Genomic DNA, 24,752 nt, shown 5'->3' on the forward strand with positions numbered 1-24,752 from the left:
GCATTGGGCTCGCAGCAAACAATCTTTGTGATTGTGGCGATGGCTACCACGACATCGAGCATGTTGTCTGGTCGTGTATCCGGTTCCATGCTGCTCACTCTCAGCTCTCTAGAGCACTGAGAGCACAAGGCAGACAATCGGATATCCCCGTCCGGGATATCTTAGGTAGCCGTGATCCTGATCTTCTGCTTCATCTATACCTGTTCCTCAGAAACGCCGATGTCAACGTTTAATGATGTTTCCTTCGTTGTGTCCCCGTTTCATATCCCTCCTATCCAAACGATAAACTTTTACTTAGTCGCGGCAATACATACATACACTCTTTACAGATACACGGGCCAAAGGTTGTGCAGTCCACTGATCATTCAACAAGAGCCAAAGGTTGTACCGCTTATGACAACTCTACACGAGCTGATGATTGCGCCGGCTAGTGACCATTCTATCCTGGATTCCTCGAGTCGAGAAAGACGCACCACGCTAGATATGGGGTACATACCAGGGGGGCGTTGCTGATTAATGGTCAGCTGCATTCCAATAGGAGGTATCCCGTGTCGGGCACACGTACAGAGCATCGAAGACTGCAACATACCAATTATAAGAACACTTGTAATACTAACCTCGAGCCAACCGCGAGTAATCGGTTACATATTACTAACATAGTTGTAAGCAAACATTGTCGAAATATTGAACTCCCGGCCCCGTTAGGCTTACGCCATATGAGCCTTAATAAAAATATATATTTTGGATAAAAAAAAAACATACGCGACGAAAGGAAAAAAAAACTTGTTGTAACATGCAAACAGCGAATTCGAACCAATGTTCATCGGTGCGATTGAAAATCAAAACACTTTTTCAATTTTCACACTTTTACGTATATTCGCGATTATAATTTTAAAACTTCGCATAAGAATAACAAACGAGAATGGAACGATACATGCTCGTTCGAGTCGCACACAAATCTCTATTTAACCGGGACCGAGAAAACTATGAAAAACTAACTCAATCAATGATTACAAAAACAAAAATCAAATTTTTTGGCAAAAGTGATGTTTTCGCTTTGATTTGATGTGTCGATCATCTGAATCGGTTCATTAGTTTAAAAGTTATAAATTTTTGTAGTGAAAAAAAAGGGAAAATTGTTTTTTCAAACCAAAGGATTAACTTTGAAAGATCATATCTCAAAAACTAAAATAAAAGCCTCTCTGATATCAAGATATGTTATGTAAAAAATCCTTCCAAGAAAAAATATTAATGAATATAGCGCCCTCTAATCTAAAGTTAAACAATAAAAACGAATTTAATCAATAGTTACGAAAATAAAATCTATTTTACAGCGGTTTTTTTTATAAAAGACTAGTTCATTGGCTTCAATTTGCTATGTCGATCACCTAAAGTGGTTCAAAAGCTCTGAATTTTTGAAAAAGCCATTTTTAGGAAAAAGTGAATAAAAAATCGAGAGGTTGTATCCGAGACACGATCGCTTAGGACATGAGACTACGCACTTTTTTGTTTTTGAAATTCGTTTGTTTATTATTTCGGATATTATTTGCGAATACGTCGAAAGTTCATAAATAACTCTTTAGTAAAAAGTTCCGGGGAAGTTGTCGCGTCGTTGCGTCGTGTCTCGGATACAACCCCTCGATTTTTTTTTATTTGCCTCAGAGTCTGAGGTCGGCCAAATTACTACGCCCATTTTGTGTGTTTCGCAAGTTTTGCGAACGTTCACGATTGTTGCGAACGTTCGCGATTGTTGCGATTTTCTACAAGTAATCACCAGGCGCCTTTCGACGGTGGAAGTGAAGCCGTAGTCAGCTAGTGACGACACTTCCTTCGTGTGCTCCGGTGAGAGACAGGAATACGCTCCCTGTCCTATGACAGCGTGATCGAGCGATGAGCTCTGTCCCAGCACAGCAGGATCGAGCGAAAAAGCTCTCCCCCAAGGACAGCAATTTTGGGTTGGCAGATGACAAAGGTGAGTGCGGCATGAATGCGTGTGCGTGTGCGTGTGAATAAATTTTCCAGGACTCCATGTACTGGAAAAAAGGTAATGAAGATGGCAGATTTTCGAGCGACATAGCGACACTGCATATTTGTGAAATCACTTCGAAAAAGACGGATAAAAGTGATATTTCCATGTGCCATTTTCACTCCCCCACGTTCATAGAAACAAACGAAGTTTCATTATTTTAACGTTATGAAGTTGATGTTTCGGAGGCTCTCGGTGTCGGTGTGTATGTTGTGAGAGACTAATCGCCAATCAATCAAAATTTTACCGAAAATGTTTCCAAGCGGCAAGGGTGTTCGATATTTGAATTATGTATCATTCAAAGTGGGGATGCCTATGCAGCTGAAGCAAAAAGCAATGCTGGATTCCACTTGACCTAGTCAAGTAACGTTTAGAGCAGTGTTTGCCAACATGCGGCCCTCCGGCATTGTTCATGCGGCCCGCCGCCTGATTTGAAAAAAATATCATATTAGAGAAATTAAGAATATAATTCAAATTTTTTTCATACAATTGAATAAAAATAACTTTGTGAGTAATTCTTGTTAATCGTGTGTATCCAAGCTGATCTTTTTCTGTTTTCTTATCCGTTTTTTCTGTTCTAATTTAAGCTTCTGACAATTGTTCTCGTTAGTACTCAAAGGATTTTTTCACGTTTTTTGTTCAGTTCTGCTCACACTCGCATAAATTGCAAGTAACGGCAAGAAAACCGGGTTTTTACGATATCAGTTACTCGATTGCGAGTAAACGTCAAACGAAACGGAATCACGAACGTACCCATACCATGAAATTTGACATTTGATCTGTATTTATGGGGTAAACGGGCGAGTATCCAAAAAAAATTGATGTATCTCGGTTGCGAGTAGCCCGATACATGCAAATCAAATGTCAAATTTCATGGTATGGGTACGTTCGTAATTCTTCCAATCGTTTGGCGTTTACTCGCAACCGAGTAACTGACAACGTATAAACCCGGCTTAACTGCTGGAATTTTTTTCAAGAGCCTTATGAGAGAGAACAGGATGTATGTACGTGTGAGTTTATATAAGAGGGAAAGTTTGGGAGAAAATTCATATGAAATATGAGTCGAAACATGCGTCGAAAAGATAAAAGTTTGTTGCCACATCCTGTGCTGGAAAATTTACTGAGTTGGGAGCGAAAATCGTTTGTTTGAAAGTTTGAAAGAACGAGCTGCCGACTATGTATTTTATTCAGTGGGGATAGATGAGAGAAGGATTTGAAAGTTACCGAGGAATTGGCTTGCCTTTTTCCAACGGTGTTTCCCTTCACTCTCACCATGTTTCGTGGTCCCTTGTTCGGTACTGTGGTACTTGTTTGATTTCCTAGCAACGGTAATGTTCGGTCTGTACGAGAAGTGTGTGGCAATTGTCACGTTATTTAAATGCGGGAAAACGTCAACACAAATCTACGACCTGCTCAAACCGTTTTCTATCAACGAACGATTCGTGTTTCGTACACTACAACAGTACAAAGAAACAGCTGATGTGGGGATACGCCCAGAAAAAGACGTCCGAGGTCGGTACGGCTGCACAATGTTATCTATATTGTTCAAGAACGCGTTCAGCCCAATCCTCTTCGGAAACAAAAGCGTTGAATTGGATAAATTGATTGGTACGTACATCGATGTAAGTCATTTTTTTGACGCCCAGATTGAAGCAAATATATTGGAAACGATGCAAAAAAAACTCATAGAACGGTTAAAAACGAGACTAGCAACAACAGAGCTTTTATCTCATTTTGTCCTCTAGTTATGAATTTTACAAGTATAGAAATGAATGCATTGAAATAAAAAGTGAATTAAAATAGTACGAGTTAAATACTATTATATTCATATTTTATAAATACGTTACAGTTTACATATTTTACATTTTATTATAAAAAGTATTGAGAAAAAATCATTGCGACCCGCGGCTATAATAAAAACTCTAATGCGGCTCGCACCATGTCTATACCTGGCCAGCACTGGTTTAGAGAGTTCGAAAATGGGACATACCAGCAAAGGTTTTTTGGAAGCCTGCCATCCCTGCCGGTCCAGTGACAGAACCCGCCATCTCGAGCATTGCGAGCAACGCAGAAACGACTCCCTCTTCGGATCGGGTCCAATAACATCAGGTGAAACTACTCATATGTTGTCCAGTCATCACATAAGACCGTGCAAAACAGACCCGCAATATTTGACAGTGTATTACCAAACCGCGGTGCTGCTTCCAGTAATCTTTAACGTGGAGGAGGTGTTTTGAGTTGGTTGACTGCGAGTATATCGAACAAATAGCTGTGTGCATCATGTTATGTAACTCGGCGATCTATGTATGTGGAATTTACCTCCGACCGAACTCACCACCGGTGTTGTATTCTACGCACTCTGCAGCAGTACAGCAGATCCGTCAACGCGCTTTGGAATCCGATAAGTTTGTAATAGTTGGAGATTATAATCTGCCGCAGCTGTCATGGTCTTACGACGAGGACGTTAATAGTTTGCTTCCGTCCAACGCATCCACTGAATAGGAAATCGCTCTGGTCGAATCGATGGTTGCTTCAGGATTACATCAAGTCAACAGTCTGTTCAACTCAAATAGTCGTATGCTTGATTCGGCTTTCGTGAATATACCAAATGATGTCGAGCTAATTGAACCTCCGGCTGCTCTTCTCAAAATTGACCGCCATCATAATCCGTTCGTACTTCGAATTCGTACGAACTCGAATGTACGATTCGTATCTGCAGTTCGACAGTGAGTCAAATAGTGTCGATTCCGCATTTCTATGCGGATATAGAAATTATTCCTTCCGACAACCCTGGTGGACACCTTTTATAATAATGAAGGTCCCGCCTCATTCCCCTACATAGGTTTGAGTTGGTCGATTATCTAGTTGATAATTAATTAATACATAACCAGTTTTACAAATAAAAACGAACTGATTTAATTTGCAGATATGAAATCACCTCTTTGTGATATCGGTATTTCACTTAGCTTCGTCTATTCAAAAGTTTCTTCGGACATGTTTGTAAGAAGTCATAGCAAATCTTTCAGTTCAGTCAAATCTCAAGAAGAAACGCTTGCTGTCCCGTCAAGCTATCCCATAGCATCTTCTGAGTTCACTGTAACCTGACTGCCAAAATTGTCAGACTGTATTCTACTTCAGATTAATCAAACATTTGACCCGTTGGATGAATTTCAGGTTGTAGCCTATCCCTTCATTCTGACGGTTGTCTGCTTGATCCTTCAGAAATAGCTATTGAGCCTTCTTTACTTGACAACAGTCGTTCCCTCGATCTTAAACGAACCCCAATCATAGTTGTGCTTTTTTTTAACGAAACTAACAAATCCAATTCCACAATAAGAACAAACTCTACCATGTTCCAATCGTTATCACAATTCAGATTTCTCATGGCTGCATTATCGCGCGCGTGCTCAAACTTATGTAGACTACTTTCTATTTTTTTTTTCTCTTTTCATTTCTATAAACATACAAAAAATCCTTCATTATCATTGGGACGAAGATGGCAGTTCATTCTTCCATACACATACACAAACACAATTCATTGAAAACAACTTCGTTCATTACAATTTAACCATTTATATTACATTTTTGATATGTGAAATACACTGTCGTTTAAAATCCACTAATGTGGTTGCTCTTTTAATGTGCCTAGGCATCGAATTGAAATAAGTTACATCTTTGAAAAATAGGGAGTTCTGTGACACTCTACTTAAGAAGTTAGGCGTTCGTGCTTCGTCTGCATTTCTGGTATTATATCTATGAATATCACTTCCTCTTTCAATTCGATCACACAAATATCGAGGCAGCAATCCATTTATAATTTTGAAAATGAACACCATAGTTAAATATACAATCCTTTGCTTCACAGATAGCCATTGAAGCGTGTTTAGCATGAAAGCTGAGGAAGTGAATCTATTACAACGCAAAATTAAGCGCATTACTTTATTTTGTAAACGTTGTAGCCTCAACATTTGTGTTTCGGTAGCAAGAAAAAGAATGGATGAACAGAAGTCTATATGTGGCGATATTATTGATTTATATAATTGAATTTCACTCGAAATTGTCAACTCATTTCTTAAACGGCACATGATACCGTATTTTTTTGCAATTTTTTTGATGACATTTTCTATGTGAGACTTAAAAAGCAGTTTGTCATCTATAGTAACACCAAGATACTTTATCTCTCTAACGCGATCAAGTGTCTCACCATTTATCTCTACCAAACACTCGGTGTTATAATATCTCGAAGAAAATACCATGTACTTGGTTTTTCCAACATTTAATTTTAACTGCTTATAATTCAACCAACTACTAAGACAATGCAAATCTCCATTTAAGTGCAATGCTGCGGATTCCAATTTTCTAGCTGCTATGAACAGAACTGTATCGTCCGCAAATAAATTTATATCGCAAAAACGTAAGACTCGTTTCATGTCATTTATGTACATTATGAATAAAATAGGCCCCAACACGCTTCCTTGTGGAACACCGAACGTACTAGCTATTAGTTCAGAAACAGAATCAGCAAAAACAGTTCTCTGTATTCGATTACTCAAATAACTTTCAAACCATTTGGATGCCGAACCCTCTAAACCAAAGCGCCGCAGAGTCTGTAACAACAAGGGCCTGGAAATAGTTTCAAACGCGCGTTTCAAATCCAAAAACACTGCAATGACCGCTTCTTTGTTCTCGATATATTCCTTCCACTTAGCTAACACCAAATTCAAGGCGGTTTCACAGGAATGTGATTCCCGATATTCCGATTGCTCTGGTGCTAGTAATGAGTTATTATTCAAATAGTTCACCAGCTGGCCTCTAACGACTAATTCTAGCAGTTTTTCTGTAGTGTGCAACATATTGATAGGACGAAACTCTTCGGATTTAATCGTCCCAGCAATTTTTTGTATTGGAACCACTAAAGATTCTTTCCAAACTTTGGCACGTGCCCAGTTCTTAATGAATCATTTATCAGGTCCAGCAGGGAATGTCCAATATCATGAAAGCAATCTTGAACAACTTTTGCATTGACGTCATCAATACCAGCCGACTTTTCTAGTGCAAAACAAATTCTTTTAAGTTCCGCAAAAGTTATTGGGTGAAAACAATCCAGTTTACATCCACTGGCCGTCGGCTGTACTATTTCGTCAGGTTCACTTACCAAATCGATACTTTCATTAATATGTGAAACACTGTCAACGAAATATGAATTGAACTTATTGGCTATTAGGTTTTCTGATGTTATAACTGAATTCTCGAAAGTTATGGATCGCGGGCAACTGTTTTTAGATTTCATCAACCTTTTTAAAATTTTCCACAACTGTTTGCTATTATTTTTGTTCTGATCGATCTTTCTCTGGATATGATCTGTTCTGGCTTTTTTCAACGATCTCGAATAATTATTGCGAGCAACTGTATAATAACGCCAATCGATAGCACTATTAGTTCTACGAAACTTTTTGTAACATCTATCCCTCGTACGTTTCATTCGCACTAAGTCAAGACAATACCAAAAGCTCGTGTTTTCAGTCTCGACCAACTTAAGTTAGACTAGTTTTTTAGTACATGTTCGCAGAGAATCTGTAAGAAAAGATGCCCTGGTTTCTAAATCACCCGATACCGGATAAGAATCCAAGCTTCTAGTTACAAGAGCACACAGAGCCTCCTTCGAATAATTCTTCTAGCACTTTGTCAAAACTCTATCATTTGTTTCACAGTTAGTATCATGGAAATTAATAAATATAGTTTTATGATCAGTTATTTTCAGTTCGTCAACGGTAAATGATTGAACCGTGTCGAAATTTGTATAAACATGATCAATCAGTGTTTTGCTGTACTGGGTAATTCGTGTAGCTTCAAAAACCGTTTGTTTTAATCCGAAATAATTCATCAGGCACTTCAATTGGGAAGAGTTCAGGTCATCAAACAAATTAATATTGAAATCACCAGCGATAATATTAATTCCACTGAAATTTAAAAAATGCTCTAACCAGTTATCTAAAAGTTCAATAAAACGCTGGTCACTAGAACTGGGAGAGTGGTATAATAATCCGTAATTTCCAATCTGAATGCCTCTCTCGATAACTATACCCAAAAACCAATTGTTATCAATCGCTTCGTTGAACCGAATGTTGAAACATATTGATTCCTGGATATACATAGCAACCCCTCCAGTATGTTTGGAGTGCGACAAGCAAAAAAACAGCTCTATAACCCAAAATATAGTATTGGTCGAAAGCTTCCGCATCTACTATATGAGTTTCTGTGAGAAATACCAACGATGGACGTTCGTTATCTACAATTAGTTTCAATTCACTGAAGTGTGTAGGCAACCCAGCAATATTGAAATACAGAATATTAGAGTTTTTACTTCGAGCACTTGTCGTTGTTTGCTATTGTTCGTACCGAATGATAGATTTCCTCTTTTCTATAATGTTTCTATAAACTGGGCAGTCTGTACTATATGCTGGATGACCGACGTCCAAATTTAGCTTACGTTCTTTATTCATTTTTCGGCAGTTAACGCATTCGGTCGATATCGATGAACATTCAGATGTGGAATGTTGCTTACTACATTTAGTACATTTTTCATCATTTGGACAATTTTTACTTATATGGCCGAACTCTCCACATTTGAAGCACCTAATAACATTGAATGTTTCTACTACGGGACACCGATCGCATCCTATGTTGACTTTTTCAGCGCTTATTAAATTTTTGATAGACTTACTGTCAACTTCAAGCACTACGTTATATTTATTGTACTTGAAGCGTGGATTCTCATAGATAGCAACCACATTAACGTCACCTATCCCGATGTTTTCATTTTGACTTTTCAACAAGTCTATAAAAACATCAGAGGAATACCGATCAGACATTCCCAAAATTTTCACTTTTGGTTTTAATGGTTTCGGGACAACAGCTTTATATTTTTCACCTAATTTGCTTTCAATATCGGATTTTATCGAATTACATATTTCAACTGTTGCACACTCTATAATAATCGAGCCTTCTTTCCCGTTTCGAAAGCTGCGGACATTATGTATTTTTGGATCGAGTTTTTTCTTTATTTCATTTCGGGTACTATCGTTACTTTGAATCGACTCTACCGGTTTAACAACAATAACAGGACCAGCCTTACGTTTTTCTGATATCTTGGGATTTCTCGAAACAACGTTCGCAAAAGATAATGTGTCAGTAGTATGAAAAACCTCGTCATTTTTGATTTTAATGAGAATTGGTTTATCATTACTATTCGACATAATCTTTATTTTCCTTCTAGGATTAAAATCAGATTCCGATCGCGTATCCCTTTCAACAATTCTTTTCCTGTTCATTGCAACTATATTTTGACTACTTCTTTCTTTGTTTTTAAGAGGCTTTAAACTTTGCAGTTCATTCGCCTCTAAGTATTTTGACTTTCAATTTCATGTTTTTTGTTCAATATATTTTTTTCCACAATTCTAGCCACACTTCTCTCAAGCTTATTCATATGTTCTTGAAGAGCAGTATTCAGGCTCGTTTCCAAAACATGTTTAGCTTTTTCCAATGCACTGTTTATCTGCAAAGCAACCGTATCACGAATATTGGTTATTGTCTCAGATATGAAATTGAGCTTTTTCATTCCTCTTTCAACAATGAAATGTCAAAAACCAAATCATGTGGCTCACTTTTGCTAGCAGATAAACACTCATTACACTTAAACAGTATATTTACATTATCATTGATCAGCTTTGCAGCTGCTTTAATTAGATTCGTGCAGCGCCTGTGCATACGAGTGCCACAATTTCCAACACAAGCAACCGGATCACAATACCATCCTTACATACACCACATTTATCCATTGGCCTAAGCACGAGCGTAGCGAAATACCAACACAATAACACAACCAAAACAAACGAAATTCAGTCAACAGCAGCTTGCGGTAATCCCACTTGCTGCTGTTTTAGGGATAATGCTGAAAATAAATATCAGTTGATGTAGCAGCTTATACTTATGTTTTGCACTATCAATTACGCTTCCAGCTGGTTACAATGTATCACAAAATTGAACAGGATTTCACAAACAACTATGTAATATTCCTTAGACACAAAATACAACGAACTGCAATTTTCGCCATGTTTTATCACACCTGAGTTACAGCATCTCCGTAACATCGTTCGTAAAGCACGCAAGAGATATTTTAAAGCTAGAACTGCCGAAAATCGTACCAACTTGCAATCTTTAGAAACACAGTACACAAACTACCAGTGCGTAGTTTTTCGTAGCTACATCGAACGTTTCCAGCAGAGTGCGAGCCAAAATCCATCATTTTCTTGGTCGTTTATACGTAGTCGCAAGCAACCTAATCTAATTCCTGTAGAGATGACATTTATGAACTTGATTATCTCTTCACGTCACGAGTTAGCAGACAGCTGAATTCTTCGAGAATGTTTATAGCACAGTATCGCCAACATTTTCCCCTGATAGTGTAAGCACCTGCTTGGAAGTTTCGAAAGGCCCCGCCAAGGACAATATACCGCCACTGTTTTTAAGATAATGTGCTGATGCTGCTGATGCCACTGATGATTATGTTTAACAGGTCACTCAGTGAAGGCGTATTTCCGGATGCCTGGAAGCTGGCCTCGATTACTCCGATTTTTAAAGCTGGTACCAATCATGCAGTTGAGAATTACAGAGGTGTCTCGATTTTATGTTCTCTGTTGAAAGTGTTCGAACATTTGGTTCAAGATGCTCTGTATGCCGCTTCCCGACCATTGATATCGGAGCTCCAGCATGGTTGCGTAAAGAAGCGATCGCAACTACCAACCTGATGTCCCACGTGAGTTTCCTGTGTTCGAAAATTGAGAAACAACACCAGATTGATGCGATATACTTCGACTTCTCTAAGGCGTTCGACAAGGTACCTCTGGACTTGGCAATTCCTAATTAAAAAATCTCGACTTCCCTGATTGGATCACCAAATGGCTACGCTTGTATCTATCTGACTGGAGAGCATTTGTCAAATTGAACGGATTTCACTCACGCGTTTTCTCCATCACGTCAGGCGTTCCTCAAGGTAGCGTTCTTGGACCGCTGATATTCATTTTGTTTGTTAATGCTTAACACCAAAAAGTGCAAATTTATTTCGTTTTCCCGCCGACAATCCCGATCAGATTTTCAATATTCCATTCAGAGGTTCTGGAGGGTGTAGAAACTATCCGTGATCTAGGTGTCACGGTTGATAGCAAACTCCGGTTCAACGAACATGTAAACGCGACAACCACAAAGGCCTCTGCAGCCCTTGGATTTATGCGACGCAATGCAGGTGGCTTCACCGATACATATGCTCTTAAGGCACTATACTGTTCGATTGTCCGCAGCATAATGGAGTATGCTGCTCCCGTGTGGTCATCTCATCATGCAGTCCGGAGTATTCGGATGGAAAGGGTTCAACGCAGCTTCATTCGGTATGCTCTTCGACAATTTCCTTGGAATGATCCAACAAAGTTACCGGACTATCAAAGTCGCTGCAGACTCATTCACCTTGTAACTCTAGCCGATAGACGCAGCAACCTTCAGAGACTGTTTGCATTTGCATTCAACTTGTACGCACTTTTCGGTCAACTTCGTGAGCGTGATTTATTTGTAATGGGGTTGTCCACATACCACATGTACAACTTTAAGGGGGTAGGGGTCGAGAAAATGTCCACGGTTGTCCACGGTGGGGGAGGACAGGGTTCAGGTAACATCCACGTGGACACGATAAATTTTCAAGCTCTATTTTCAAGAATTATTGAACTTTCCGCCCACTCAGTATTCTGTTTTTTAAAAAAGGGTTGAGCTGCTTGAGTGCATCAAACATCCGTATTTTTCATATGGCTGGATTTCTTCCCTGAAATGTGTATTCTGAAAGTCATCCATATGAACTGAGAGCGATCGATTTATTTCCATTGGTAGGAGAGAATCATGTATTCCACTTGGATGAAGACACAATCGAAGAATGTTACTATTGTATGATAAAGGGTGTGTCACATCAAATTGCATCACGGAAAAAACGCGGTAGAAATTTAATTTTTAGGAATTATATCTTCAGCTTTCGCTTATAATCAGATAAGAGTGTATAGATCACGTTGGCCATGCTTCACTGTAAATTTTTCGTAAATTTGGAAAAATGTCGTCGAACGGAAAAGAGCGTCGTGAATTAATCCTGCGCACTCATTTCGAGAATCCGGAGTTGTCACATCGGGACATCGGTAAGATGCTGGGAATCGTCCAATCCACGGTCAGCAGAGTACTAAAACGATACTTCGAGAACATAACCATCGACCGGAAGGTGAAGAACGGCAAAAATGGATGCTCCGTCAGTGAAAAAGATCACAAGCGCGTAGTCAAGCAGTTTAGACGTGATCCGAGAAGTTCGGTCCGAGATGTCGCCAATAAGCTGAATTTGTCAAGTTCATTCGTCCAGCGGACCAAGCAGCGGGAGGGCCTGCGTACATACAAGATTTAGAAGGCTCCTAACCGCGACGAAAGGCAAAACATGGTGGGGAAGACGCGAGCCCGGAAGCTGTACACCGAAATGCTGACGAAGCCGCATTGCCTGGTAATGGACGACGAAACCTAAGTCAAAGCGGACTTTCGTCAGCTGCCGGGCCTGTTGTTCTTCTCCGCAGAGGACAAATTCAGCGTTCCGGAGGAGATTCGCAAGCAGAAACTATCCAAGTTTGCCAAAAAGTACATGGTGTGGCAAGCGATCTGCTCTTGCGGAAAGCGGAGCGCCCCCTTCGTGATGACCAGCAGGGTAAACGGGCAGGTTTACCTTAAGGAGTGCCTACAGAAGCGCGATCCCCTATCACTAATGAAGCAGCACGAGGGCCCGACCATCTTCTGGCCGGATCTCGCTTCGTGCCACTATTCAAAGGACGTGTTGGAGTGGTACGAAGCCAACGGGGTCACCTTCGTGCCAAAGGAAATGAACCCGCCCAACGCGCCGGAGCTTCGCCCAATAGAGAAATATTGGGCGATTATGAAGCAGGCCCTCCGGAAGAACCCAAAAGTTGTCAAATCGGAGGCGGACTTCAAGAGAAAATGGATTTCTGTTCAAAAAACAGGAAGTGGGTTATATCTATGGTATAACCGCTAGGGTGACGTAGGACTATCGTTGATTTAGAGATCATTTGTTTGAAGTTGAATCTGAATTCATTCTGATAGAATGGATATTTGGGCGACTTCGAAAACGAGAGCGTTACGTTGGAGGCACAAGGTTTTATGCATCCAATATTGGATACGGAAATATGCTACTGATGGGGAAGAATAATCTTCAGAACCTATCCTGTTAATTGCGATTGATTGAAAAACCACAAAACCAAATGTATTTGATCACCGTGTTACATGGAAAGAAAACATTCAAATAAACTCTTTAACATGAATATATTTTGAAAATTCCCAAAGGAATTGACAGATTATTTTCAGTAACGATTAGATATTTCCACATTTTCCTCGATACTGGAAGCCCACCAGTGGTTAATGCCAACTCGATAACCACCTGTTAATAGCACTTGATTGAAACATATTTGGTCACAGTGTTACATGGATAGAAAACATTCAATTAAACTCTTTCACATGAATATATTTTGAAAATTCCCAGAGGAACTAGCAGATTATTTTCAGTAACGATTAGATATTTCCACATTTTCCTCGATACTGGAAGCCCACCAGTGGTTAATACCAACTCGATAACCACCTGTTAATAGCACTTGATTGAAACATATTTGGTCACAGTGTAACATTGATAGAAAACATTCAATTAAACTCTTTCACATGAATATATTTTGAAAATTCCCAAAGGAACTGGCAGATTATTTTCCAGCAATGATTAGATCTTTCCGGAACTTTCTCGATGCTGAATGGCATCCTAACGGAAAGAGTTCTGCGCGTGTATGTGCCGATCCTTCGCCGTCCACCTCCTCCAGCACGTTAGGCAACGATGTTGTCTTGTCGATGTCCTCACGAAAAATGAATGTGTCTCACCACCAGAATATCGCTTAAGTATGCTTTTTGTGTGTGATTGAATCGAGAGAAGGTGTGGTTTACGATGTGCTCCCTTAGCCGAGTGGTTAGCGTCATAACTAACATGCCGGGTGTTCGGGTTCGATTCCCGTTCTGGTCGGGGGAATTTTTCGTCAAAGAAATTTCCTCCGACTTGCACTGTGATCACGCGTATTCTAGAGCTTGCCACTCAGAATGCATTCAAGGCGTGTTATTTGGCATAGAAATCTCAACTAAGTACAAATAAAAAAAAAATGACGCAAGTAATACTACGTTGAGACGGCGAAGTTCCTCTAGGAACGTTAGTGCCACTGAAGAAGAAGAAGAAGAAGAAGTGGTATACGATGGCAATTTGGAAGGCAAACTAGAGGGGAATGAACTCTCTGAGCTCGGAACTTTCGGCGACTGAGCAATAATCGATTGCGGGCGCATACAATATTGGATACGGAAATATCCTACTGATGGGGAAGAATAATCTTCTGAAGCTATATTGTTAATTGCGATTGATTGAAAAACTACAAAACCAAATGTATTTGATCACAGTGTTACATGGAAAGAAAACATTCTAATAAACTCTTTTACATGAATATATTTTGAAAATTCCCAAAGGAACTGGCAGATTATTTTCAGTAACGATTAGATATTTCCACATTTTCCTCGATACTGGAAGCCCACCAGTGGTTAATGCCAACTCGATAACCACCTGTTAATAGCACTTGATTGAAACATATTTGGTCACAGTGTTACATGGATAGAAAACATTCAATTAAATTCTTTCACATGAATATATTTTGAAAATTCCCAAAGGAACTGGCAGATTATTTTCAGTAACGATTAGATATTTCCACATTTTCCTCGATACTGAAAGCCCACCAGTGGTTAATACCAACTCGATAACCACCTGTTAATAGCACTTGATTGAAACATATTTGGTCACAGTGTTACATGGATAGAAAACATTCAATTAAACTCTTTCACATGAATATATATTGAAAATTCCCAAAGGAACTGGCAGATTATTTTCAGTAACGATTAGATATTTCCACATTTTCCTTGATACTGGAAGCCCACCAGTGGTTAATGCCAACTCGATAACCACCTGTTAATAGCACTTGATTGAAACATATTTGGTCACAGTGTTACATGGATAGAAAACATTCAATTAAACTCTTTCACATGAATATATTTTGAAAATTCCCAGAGGAACTGGCAGATTATTTTCAGTAACGATTAGTTATTTCCACATTTTCCTCGATACTGGAAGCCCACCAGTGGTTAATACCAACTCGATAACCACCTGTTAATAGCACTTGATTGAAACATATTTGGTCACAGTGTTACATGGATAGAAAACATTCAATTAAACTCTTTCACATGAATATATTTTGAAAATTCCCACAGGAACTGGCAGATTATTTTCAGTAACGATTAGTTATTTCCACATTTTCCTCGATACTGGAAGCCCACCAGTGGTTAATGCCAACTCGATAACCACCTGTTAATAGCACTTGATTGAAACATATTTGGTCACAGTGTAACATGGATAGAAAACATTCAATTAAACTCTTTCACATGAATATATTTTGAAAATTCCCAAAGGAACTGGCAGATTATTTTCAGTAACGATTAGATATTTCCACATTTTCCTCGATACTGGAAGCCCACCAGTGGTTAATGCCAACTCGATAACTACCTGTTAATAGCACTTGATTGAAATATATTTGGTCACAGTGTTACATGGATAGAAAACATTCAATTAAACTCTTTCACATGAATATATTTTGAAAATTCCCAAAGGAACTGGCAGATTATTTTCCAGCAATGATTAGATCTTTCCGGAACTTTCTCGATGCTGAATGGCATCCTAACGGAAAGAGTTCTGCGCGTGTATGTGTCGATCCTTCGCCGTCCACCTCCTCCAGCACGTTAGGCAACGATGTTGTCTTGTCGATGTTGTCTTGTCGATGTCCTCACGAAAAATGAATGTGTCTCACCACCAGAATATCGCTTAAGTATGCTTTTTGTGTGTGATTGAATCGAGAGATGGTGTGGTTTACGATGGCAATTTGGAAGGCAAACTAGAGGGGAATGAACTCTCTGAGCTCGGAACTTTCGGCGACTGAGCAATAATCGATTGCGGGCGCATACAATATTGGATACGGAAATATCCTACTGATGGGGAAGAATAATTATCTGAAGCTATCCTGTTAATTGCGATTGATTGAAAAACCACAAAACCAAATGTATTTGGTCACAGTGTTACATGGATAGAAAACATTCAATTAAACTCTTTCACATGAATATATTTTGAAAATTCCCAAAGGAACTGGAAGATTATTTTCAGTAACAATTAGATATTTCCACATTTTCCTCGATACTGGAAGCCCACCAGTGGTTAATGCCAACTCGATAACCACCTGTTAATAGCACTTGATTGAAACATATTTGGTCACAGTGTTACATGGATAGAAAACATTCAATTAAACTCTTTCACATGAATATATTTTGAAAATTCCCAAAGGAACTGGCAGATTATTTTCAGTAACGATTAGATATTTCCACATTTTTCTCGATACTGGAAGCCCACCAGTGGTTAATGCCAACTCGATAACCACCTGTTAATAGCACTTGATTGAAACATATTTGGTCACAGTGTTACATGGATAGAAAACATTCAATTAAACTCTTTCACATGAATATATTTTGAAAATTCCCAGAGGAACTGGCAGATTATTTTCAGTAACGATTAGATATTTCCACATTTTCCTCGATACTGGAAGCCCACCAGTGGTTAATACCAACTCGATAACCACCTGTTAATAGCACTTGATTGAAACATATTTGGTCACAGTGTTACATGGATAGAAAACATTCAATTAAACTCTTTCACATGAATATATTTTGAAAATTCCCAGAGGAACTGGCAGATTATTTTCAGTAACGATTAGATATTTCCACATTTTCCTCGATACTGGAAGCCCACCAGTGGTTAATGCCAACTCGATAACCACCTGTTAATAGCCGCGCGTGTATGTGTGTGTAGCGATGTCTTCCCAGGGAACAGTTTGTGGCATCACTCTCCTCCTGATAGATTCCCTTCTGGCATAGGGTGCACAAACAGGCTCTTGGTGACACCGTTCATCCGCGCTTTCATGATAAATAAAGAGTTTCACCGCAACAGCGACAACATGCTCCAATCGCTGTTCAATTAGAACTAAGTGGATTTCCGAGCGCCGCTCGCTTATATACCGATTGGTGATTTCAATAGCCTGTTTTGAAAGCAATTTTCAGACTATTGAAACAAGTTTTTGGATCAAATAGTAACAAGTATATAACGCGTAGACATTTTATCTTTCGAATGAAGTGTTTATCATACCATTTCGTTCAGTTGTTTAGGAGCTATTAACGCTCAAAATCTCGGTCTCCGGCGTAACGCTTTCGGTTTCGAAGCTTTGATTTTACACCCCGGTATAGAAATGAAAGACGTAGTCCTACGTCAAAAAACTACAACCTGACGTTGTACAGAACCTTATGGACGGGGTAAAGAGGAAGGTGCGAGCATACGGGCTTGGGCTCGAAGTATGAATAAAAAGAAAATGCCAAATGTTGTTTAATAGTTTTTATTTTATTGTCTAAAATTTTCAAAAGGATCGGTCTACTGGGCGAATATCTACAGCGTTTTTTCCGTGATGCAATTTGATGTGACACACCCTTTACATACAAGAAATTAGAGGAACAGAGTGTTAAGTTGAAAGTTTTAAGTGATTCTGAAATGCTGTAACTTCGTGAAAAACCAACATACATCATTCCAAATCTTCAACTCCAACATTTCAAATTTTCAAGTATTGAAATATATTGTGGAATGTGTTGAATGTGTTGTGTGAATGTAGTGAATAAAAATATAGCAACAAATAAAAACCCATCCTTTTCTGTTATTTCAAGGTTCTCGGGAGTTTTAACTAAATAAGTCTACAAAAAATCTAATTAACCTTATCAACCAGTTTTCATTGGATTCCAAGAACTTTCCTGTAGAACGTTTCAATACAAAGTTATTTTTGTTTGGATGGAAAAATGCTCGATCGTCTTCGATGATTAATAATTCAATAAATGATGAACGCGCTGCAGTTTTGAAAATTCCAATAAATTGTGTGCAAAGTTAATTCGTTGATTGTAAAAACGAACGAAATTTTCTATATATTTTTTGCATCGATTCTTAGAAAGTGCCAAAAACAGTTTTGCTATTGTGTTTTAGAAAGTCGTCTGTAATTTTGCAAATATGTCAAATATTCCAATGTTAGCACAACATTTTGAGCCTAGTATATCCTTAAAACCCCTGTGAATATAATGATACTTTCAGTCAATCAAAGAATGTTTTGAATAAATTATAGAAGCACTCCATTTCAAATTGTGCCAGAAGTACAAAATGCTATTCGTACCCTGGAAATAAACGATTATTAACTTTAGTTTTCATGCGTTTGTGTTCAAGCTTCAAATTATGTATATCCTATAATCATGCGTTGATTTTTCTAGTAATTGCAAAAATTACTTTAAAATTTCGACTTTAAACTCCTATATCCGTATTTTTTTTGGTCGAATGTATTAAAAGCACGACTTTATTTTTGTATGTGCGGGTTTCGATTCAGCTTCCGCTCCATCGCTTCTATCTATCACGATCGCGTTCGCTTATTAAGCGATCGATCGTGAGTTCAAACTCAGGGCCCTCAATTGACCATCTTTGTGTTGTTATAGAATAACAACGTCAACGCAACCATCATCAGCGATGGAGAACAGTCCACGGTCGAAATAAGATCGATTCATCCATACAACTGCTCTGCTCTGCAAGAAACATCGGGCTGCTGTTCTATAAATAACCCAACAATGATCAATATCAACTGTCTCCGTTGTCCGGTCTGCTGAACAATGGAAGAACAGATAGAATACCCTTACGCATAAATGGATACTACAGTGTAATTTACCATAATGTAATGGAACAGAAAAACCTAACGCCTAAATGGCTACTACTACTACTGTGTAATTTACAATTTATAGAAACATAAAACATATGTACATGTACACGATGAAAACCCGGCAGATAAACAGATAAAATTCTAATGAGCCTAAGAAATGAATAAATGGGATAAAAAGAAAAAAAAGGTTATTAGTCGAAATGGCAAGATTACGAATTATTGATATGTCGATCGTTTTCAATTTTTCACTGATAATACTTATGAATTCTGAAGTGGTCTTATAGAAACTGGACAGCTGGAATTATCATATTTAAGCACAATAAATAAACAAACAACTCTTTTGAACGTTTGACCGAATTGACGTTAAATATACTTTTATCTAAGCATTCAACAATGTATGAATGTATCTTGTTGAATTTCTAACTGTTTGTGTTGCAACGAAATAGAATCAGGGTGGTCTTATAGAAATTGGACAGAGTATATAAGAAATGCATGTCCATAAAAATTATGCTTTTGATTTTTTCATAAAATCGGAACGAATTTTCCGCGCAACCGAGTATTTCCCACGATTAACGAAGCTATATAGAAAAATATTGGTTAATTTAATCATCAATCACGATAATACTATAGGTGTTTTGTCTTGACTAGGTTCATTGTAGCCGCCATGCATTACCCAACCAAGTTTTTTGTAATGTAAATGATGCCTAGAAGAGAAAATATTCTACATTAATAACCTAATCTTGATAGATATCATGAATCTGTTTGAATACATCTATAAGTTTGAAAACTCAAAAAACTATGGATGGGTTATACCTATGATATAACCGCAAGATTGACGTAGGACTGTTTCGAAATCTGTATTGGGAAAACACATTCCGGTTTGCAACAATGCAAGCGAGTACAAAAATACCCGTAGTTTGCATCTGTTTTGCAATGCAAATTTCCCCTGGCTCCATGTTTTTGAAATCTGTGTTAGGAAAACACTCCAATTAGCAAAAACGCAAACGAGTACAAAAGTTCCCGCTACTCACATCTATTTTGCAATGCAGATTTCCCCAGCCTCCATGATTTTGAAGTCTGTGTTAGGGAAACATTCAAATTTGCAGAAACGCAAGCGAGTACAAAAGTTCCCGCTGATCGCATCTAATTTGCTGTGCCAATTTCCCCTGGCACCATGGTTTTGAAGTATAAAAGTACCCGCTGCTCGCATCTATTTTGCAATGCCGATTTCCCCAGGCTTCATGATTTTGAAGTCTGTGTTAGGGAAACATTCCGATTTCCAGAAACGCAAGCGAGTACAAAAGTACCCCCAGCTTGCATCTATTCTGCAATGCCGATTTCCCCATGCTTCATGATTTTAAAGTCTGTGTTAGGGAAACATTCCGGTTCCCAGAAACGCAAGCGAGTACAAAAGTACCCGCAGCTTGCATCTATTTTGCAATGCCGACTTCCCCAGGCTTCATGATTTTGAGGTCTGTGTTAGGGAAACATTCATCCTTTCCAGCGATCGTACCTCAATAGTTGCGCAATCACAACTGAGTGGATTTCTGAGCGGCACTCGCTTATATACCGATTGGTGTGATTTCAATAGCCTGCTTCGAAGGCAATTGTTGATTAATAGCCCAACAAGTTTTTGGATCAAAAAATATAGGAGGTTGTGTCCAAGACCCGACCTCATTGTTGACGTAGAACTACGCTGTTAAGTCACTTGTTAATAACTTCAGATATTATTTTACACACACCCTTATCTCCGCTATTGCGCTCTTCTAAACAGAAGCCCTTTCTATTAATATTTCCTGTCCCGATTAGCTTACTCGTCATCCTTGGCGGAGATAGTTTTGCTACTGTCATGTGAAATCAAATCACACACAAAATTCCTGAACAATGATTTTCTTGGCGAGACGATGATAACCTAGTTTGATGATTCTCCACACAATTGTGTAGTTCAGAACCTTAATGGAATGGCGTCAGTTTGATGTGATGATTGCAATGCCAGAGACATCAGCGAGTAAGAAATTTGATCGCGTCCACAGCTCAATACGAAACAAAGACATGTGATGACGCAAAACAAGGAAGAACAAGCGATGTTCATTGTTTCGTATCTAGAGCGATACTGAAAGTTTGCCTTCTTCTTCTTCTTCATGTTTTTAAGAGGCTTTAAACTTTGTAGTTCATTCACCCCTAAAGTTTGCCTCAGCGAGATCCAATATTTATGCTTCAGGCTAATATTCCCCTTCGTTCTTTTTCTTTTCTTTGTTCACGGTGACTTTGAATCATTCCCCTTCTTCTTCTTCTTTTTGGCTTTAAGAGGGTTTAAACTTTTCAGTTCATTCGCCTCTAGAATCATTCCCCTTCGTTGATCGTCGATAAGTTGGTCCTTATAGACGGCATGGGTAGGGAAGCTCACAAATGTGCAGAACAAATGTATGCGAAAATTGAAACGCTTCTAGTTTTCATCAATTTAGACCATTTACACAGGTAACACTATACTGTAACATACAGCGTAAAAAACAAATCTTAGGGAATTTCCGATTCGTTTGGTATGTAAATCGTCTAAATCCGTTCGCGGCAAAAATAGTTATTAACGCTAATTTTATTTCATAAAAACGTGACCTGTTTTCTGTTTTGGCACCCTTAATGAAAGACGTAGTTCTACGTCACAAGTAACAAGCATATAACGCGTAGACATTTTATCTTTCGAATGAAGTGTTTATCATACCATTTCGTTCAGTTGTTTAGGAGCTATTAACGCTCAAAATCTCATTCTCCGGCGTAACGCTTTCGTTTTCGAAACTTTGAACTTACACCCCAGTATAGAAATAAAAGACGTAGTCCTACGTCAAAACTCAGCAAACGTGCGGCGTATTTAAATAAAAATGTACGAGATTAGATCCATGAGTAATACAGTAATTTACAGGTCAAAATCTCCTCCAATGCGACACTGAGTGATGCCTCGGCATGTCGCATCAAATGTAAATTACTATATTTTCATATGGACCAAGGCGCCTAGGAGTATATCCTGAGGTGGGCCAATTTGCTAAAACCACTTTTGAGTCATCTTGGAAGTCTACTGTGTTTTGACAACAAACCATTTAATAGTAATAGCTATCATTTTTACCAAGAAAAGTATGGAATAAAACATAAATAATTCAATTATTTTCTCTCAAAAATGGAGAGACGTCCAGTGGACAAGAGGTGGAGGGGTATCAGGAGGGGGAGGGGGTGTCTAAAACCGTGCTGTTTCTGTCCACGTGGTATGTGGACAGCCCCAGTTAACCGTCATAGAACAATGTATGGGTACAACAATCCTTTTGATAACTGTGTTAGATCGTTCAATGATGTAAGTGCTGTTTTTGATTTTAATTTGTCTAAATACGTGTTCAAAAGTAGATTAAGGAACTTAGACTAAGATTCAATATGTGGAGTTTTTAAAACTGGAGGCCAAGTAAATAAATAAATAATTTTTAAAAAATTAAAAAAAAACGAAATAAGCCACGAAACAATCATCTGTCAAAAAACAAACAGTGCCAAAAAGTGAGCCAAACAGATTTCATGAGAATTTTGGCTCAAATTATCATGCAACCATGAGTACTTTTAACATTGTTTTGTTTCTTCCATATACATTCCATATTGAATGCAAATAATTACGACACGATGCTTTGCTTGCTAATACAGATATACTTCGCCTACTGCTCCACCTTGATATGCACCTCATCGGGGGAGACCCTTATTCCATAACAATGGCGCACAACTGAAAAACCCGCTTTGTGGATAATTTGAAATGAATTATTATTATCGATTCATTGGAATTTTGTGAATTATTTTGTTGTTGTAAATATTTATATTAGGAATTACATTGTTTTTTTTATTAGATTAGAATACCAAATAGATTTTCAATACTGTTAATTACGTTATTATTTCTACACTCGATTCTAATAAATATAAATACCACTCATCTGCATGAAAAGTATTACGATTTAGCCATATACCACGTAACGAATGCGATTGTGGGGTTCGCCATGAAACAACTAACTGAACCTTGTATGTACGCAGGCCCTCCCGCTGCTTGGTTCGATGGACGAATGAACTTGACAAATTCAGCTTATTGGCGACATCCCGGACCGAACTTCTCGGATCACGTCTAAACTGCTTAACTACGCGCTTGTGATCTTTTTCACTGACGGAGAATCCATTTTTGCCGTTCTTCACCTTCCGGTCGATGGTTAGGTTCTCGATACTTCGTTTTAGTACTCTGCTGACCGTGGATTGGACGATTCCCAGCATCTTACCGATGTCCCGATGTGACAACTCCGGATTCTCGAAATGAGTGCGCAGGATTAATTCACGACGCTCTTTTTCGTTCGACGACATTTTTCCAAATTTACGAAAAATTTACAGTGAAGCATGGCCAACGTGATCTAACACTCTTATCTGATTATAAGCGAAAGCTGAAGATATAATTCCTAAAAAACAGGAAGTGGGTTATATCTATGGTATAATCGCAAGGGTGACGTAGGACTATCGTTGATTTAGAGATCATTATGTGAAGTTGAATCTAAATCCATTCTGAATGAATGAATGAATGAATATTTGGGAGACTTCGAAAACGAGAGCGTTACGTTGGAGGCACAAGGTTTTATGCATCCAATGTAGGATACGAAAAACCTTGTTCTGAAGAATAATCTTCAGAAGCTAACATGCTAACTGTACTTGATTGACAAATCACAAACCCAAATGTATTTGATCACAGTGTTACATGGAAAGAAAACATTCAAATAAACTCTTTAACATGAATATATTTTGAAAATTCCCAAAGGAACTGGCAGATTATTTTCAGTAACGATTAGATATTTCCACATTTTCCTCGATACTGGAAGCCCACCAGTGGTTAATGCCAACTCGATAACCACCTGTTAATAGCACTTGATTGAAACATATTTGGTCACAGTGTTACATGGATAGAAAACATTCAATTAAACTCTTTCACATGAATATATTTTGAAAATTCCCAAAGGAACTGGCAGATTATTTTCCAGCAATGATTAGATCTTTCCGGAACTTTCTCGATGCTGAATGGCATCCAAACGGAAAGAGTTCTGCGCGTGTATGTGTCGATCCTTCGCCGTCCACCTCCTCCAGCACGTTAGGCAACGATGTTGTCTTGTCGATGTTCTCACGAAAAATGAATGTGTCTCACCACCAGAATATCGCTTAAGTATGCTGTTTGTGTGTGATTGAATCGAGAGAAGGTGTGGTTTACGATGGCAATTTGGAAGGCAAACTAGAGGGGAATGAACTCTCTGAGCTCGGAACTTTCGGCGACTGAGCAATAATCGATTGCGGGCGCATACAATATTGGATACGGAAATATCCTACTGATGGGGAAGAATAATCTTCTGAAGCTATCCTGTTAATTGCGATTGATTGAAAAACCACAAAACCAAATGTATTTGATCACAGTGTTACATGGAAAGAAAACATTCAAATAAACTCATTCACATGAATATATTTTGAAAATGCCCAAAGGAACTGGCAGATTATTTTCAGTAACGATTAGATATTTCCACATTTTCCTCGATACTGGAAGCCCATCAGTGGTTAATGCCAACTCGATAACCACCTGTTAATAGCACTTGATTGAAACATATTTGGTCACAGTGTTACATGGATAGAAAACATTCAATTAAACTCTTTCACATGAATATATTTTGAAAATTCCCAGAGGAACTGGCAGA

The 24,752-nt window shown here is 38.5% G+C and overlaps 1 protein-coding gene across 5 annotated transcripts in view; it reads right to left on the minus strand.

The window, feature by feature from the left end:
• The window catches only part of LOC129765374 (calpain-D), a 430,542-nt gene that overhangs the window by 29,462 nt on the left and 376,328 nt on the right, over positions 1–24,752 (minus strand). The gene's annotated exons all lie outside the window — the stretch shown is intronic.

The sequence above is a fragment of the Toxorhynchites rutilus genome, chromosome 1 (genome assembly GCF_029784135.1).
Source record: "Toxorhynchites rutilus septentrionalis strain SRP chromosome 1, ASM2978413v1, whole genome shotgun sequence".
Classification (NCBI taxonomy): Eukaryota; Metazoa; Arthropoda; class Insecta; order Diptera; family Culicidae; genus Toxorhynchites; species Toxorhynchites rutilus.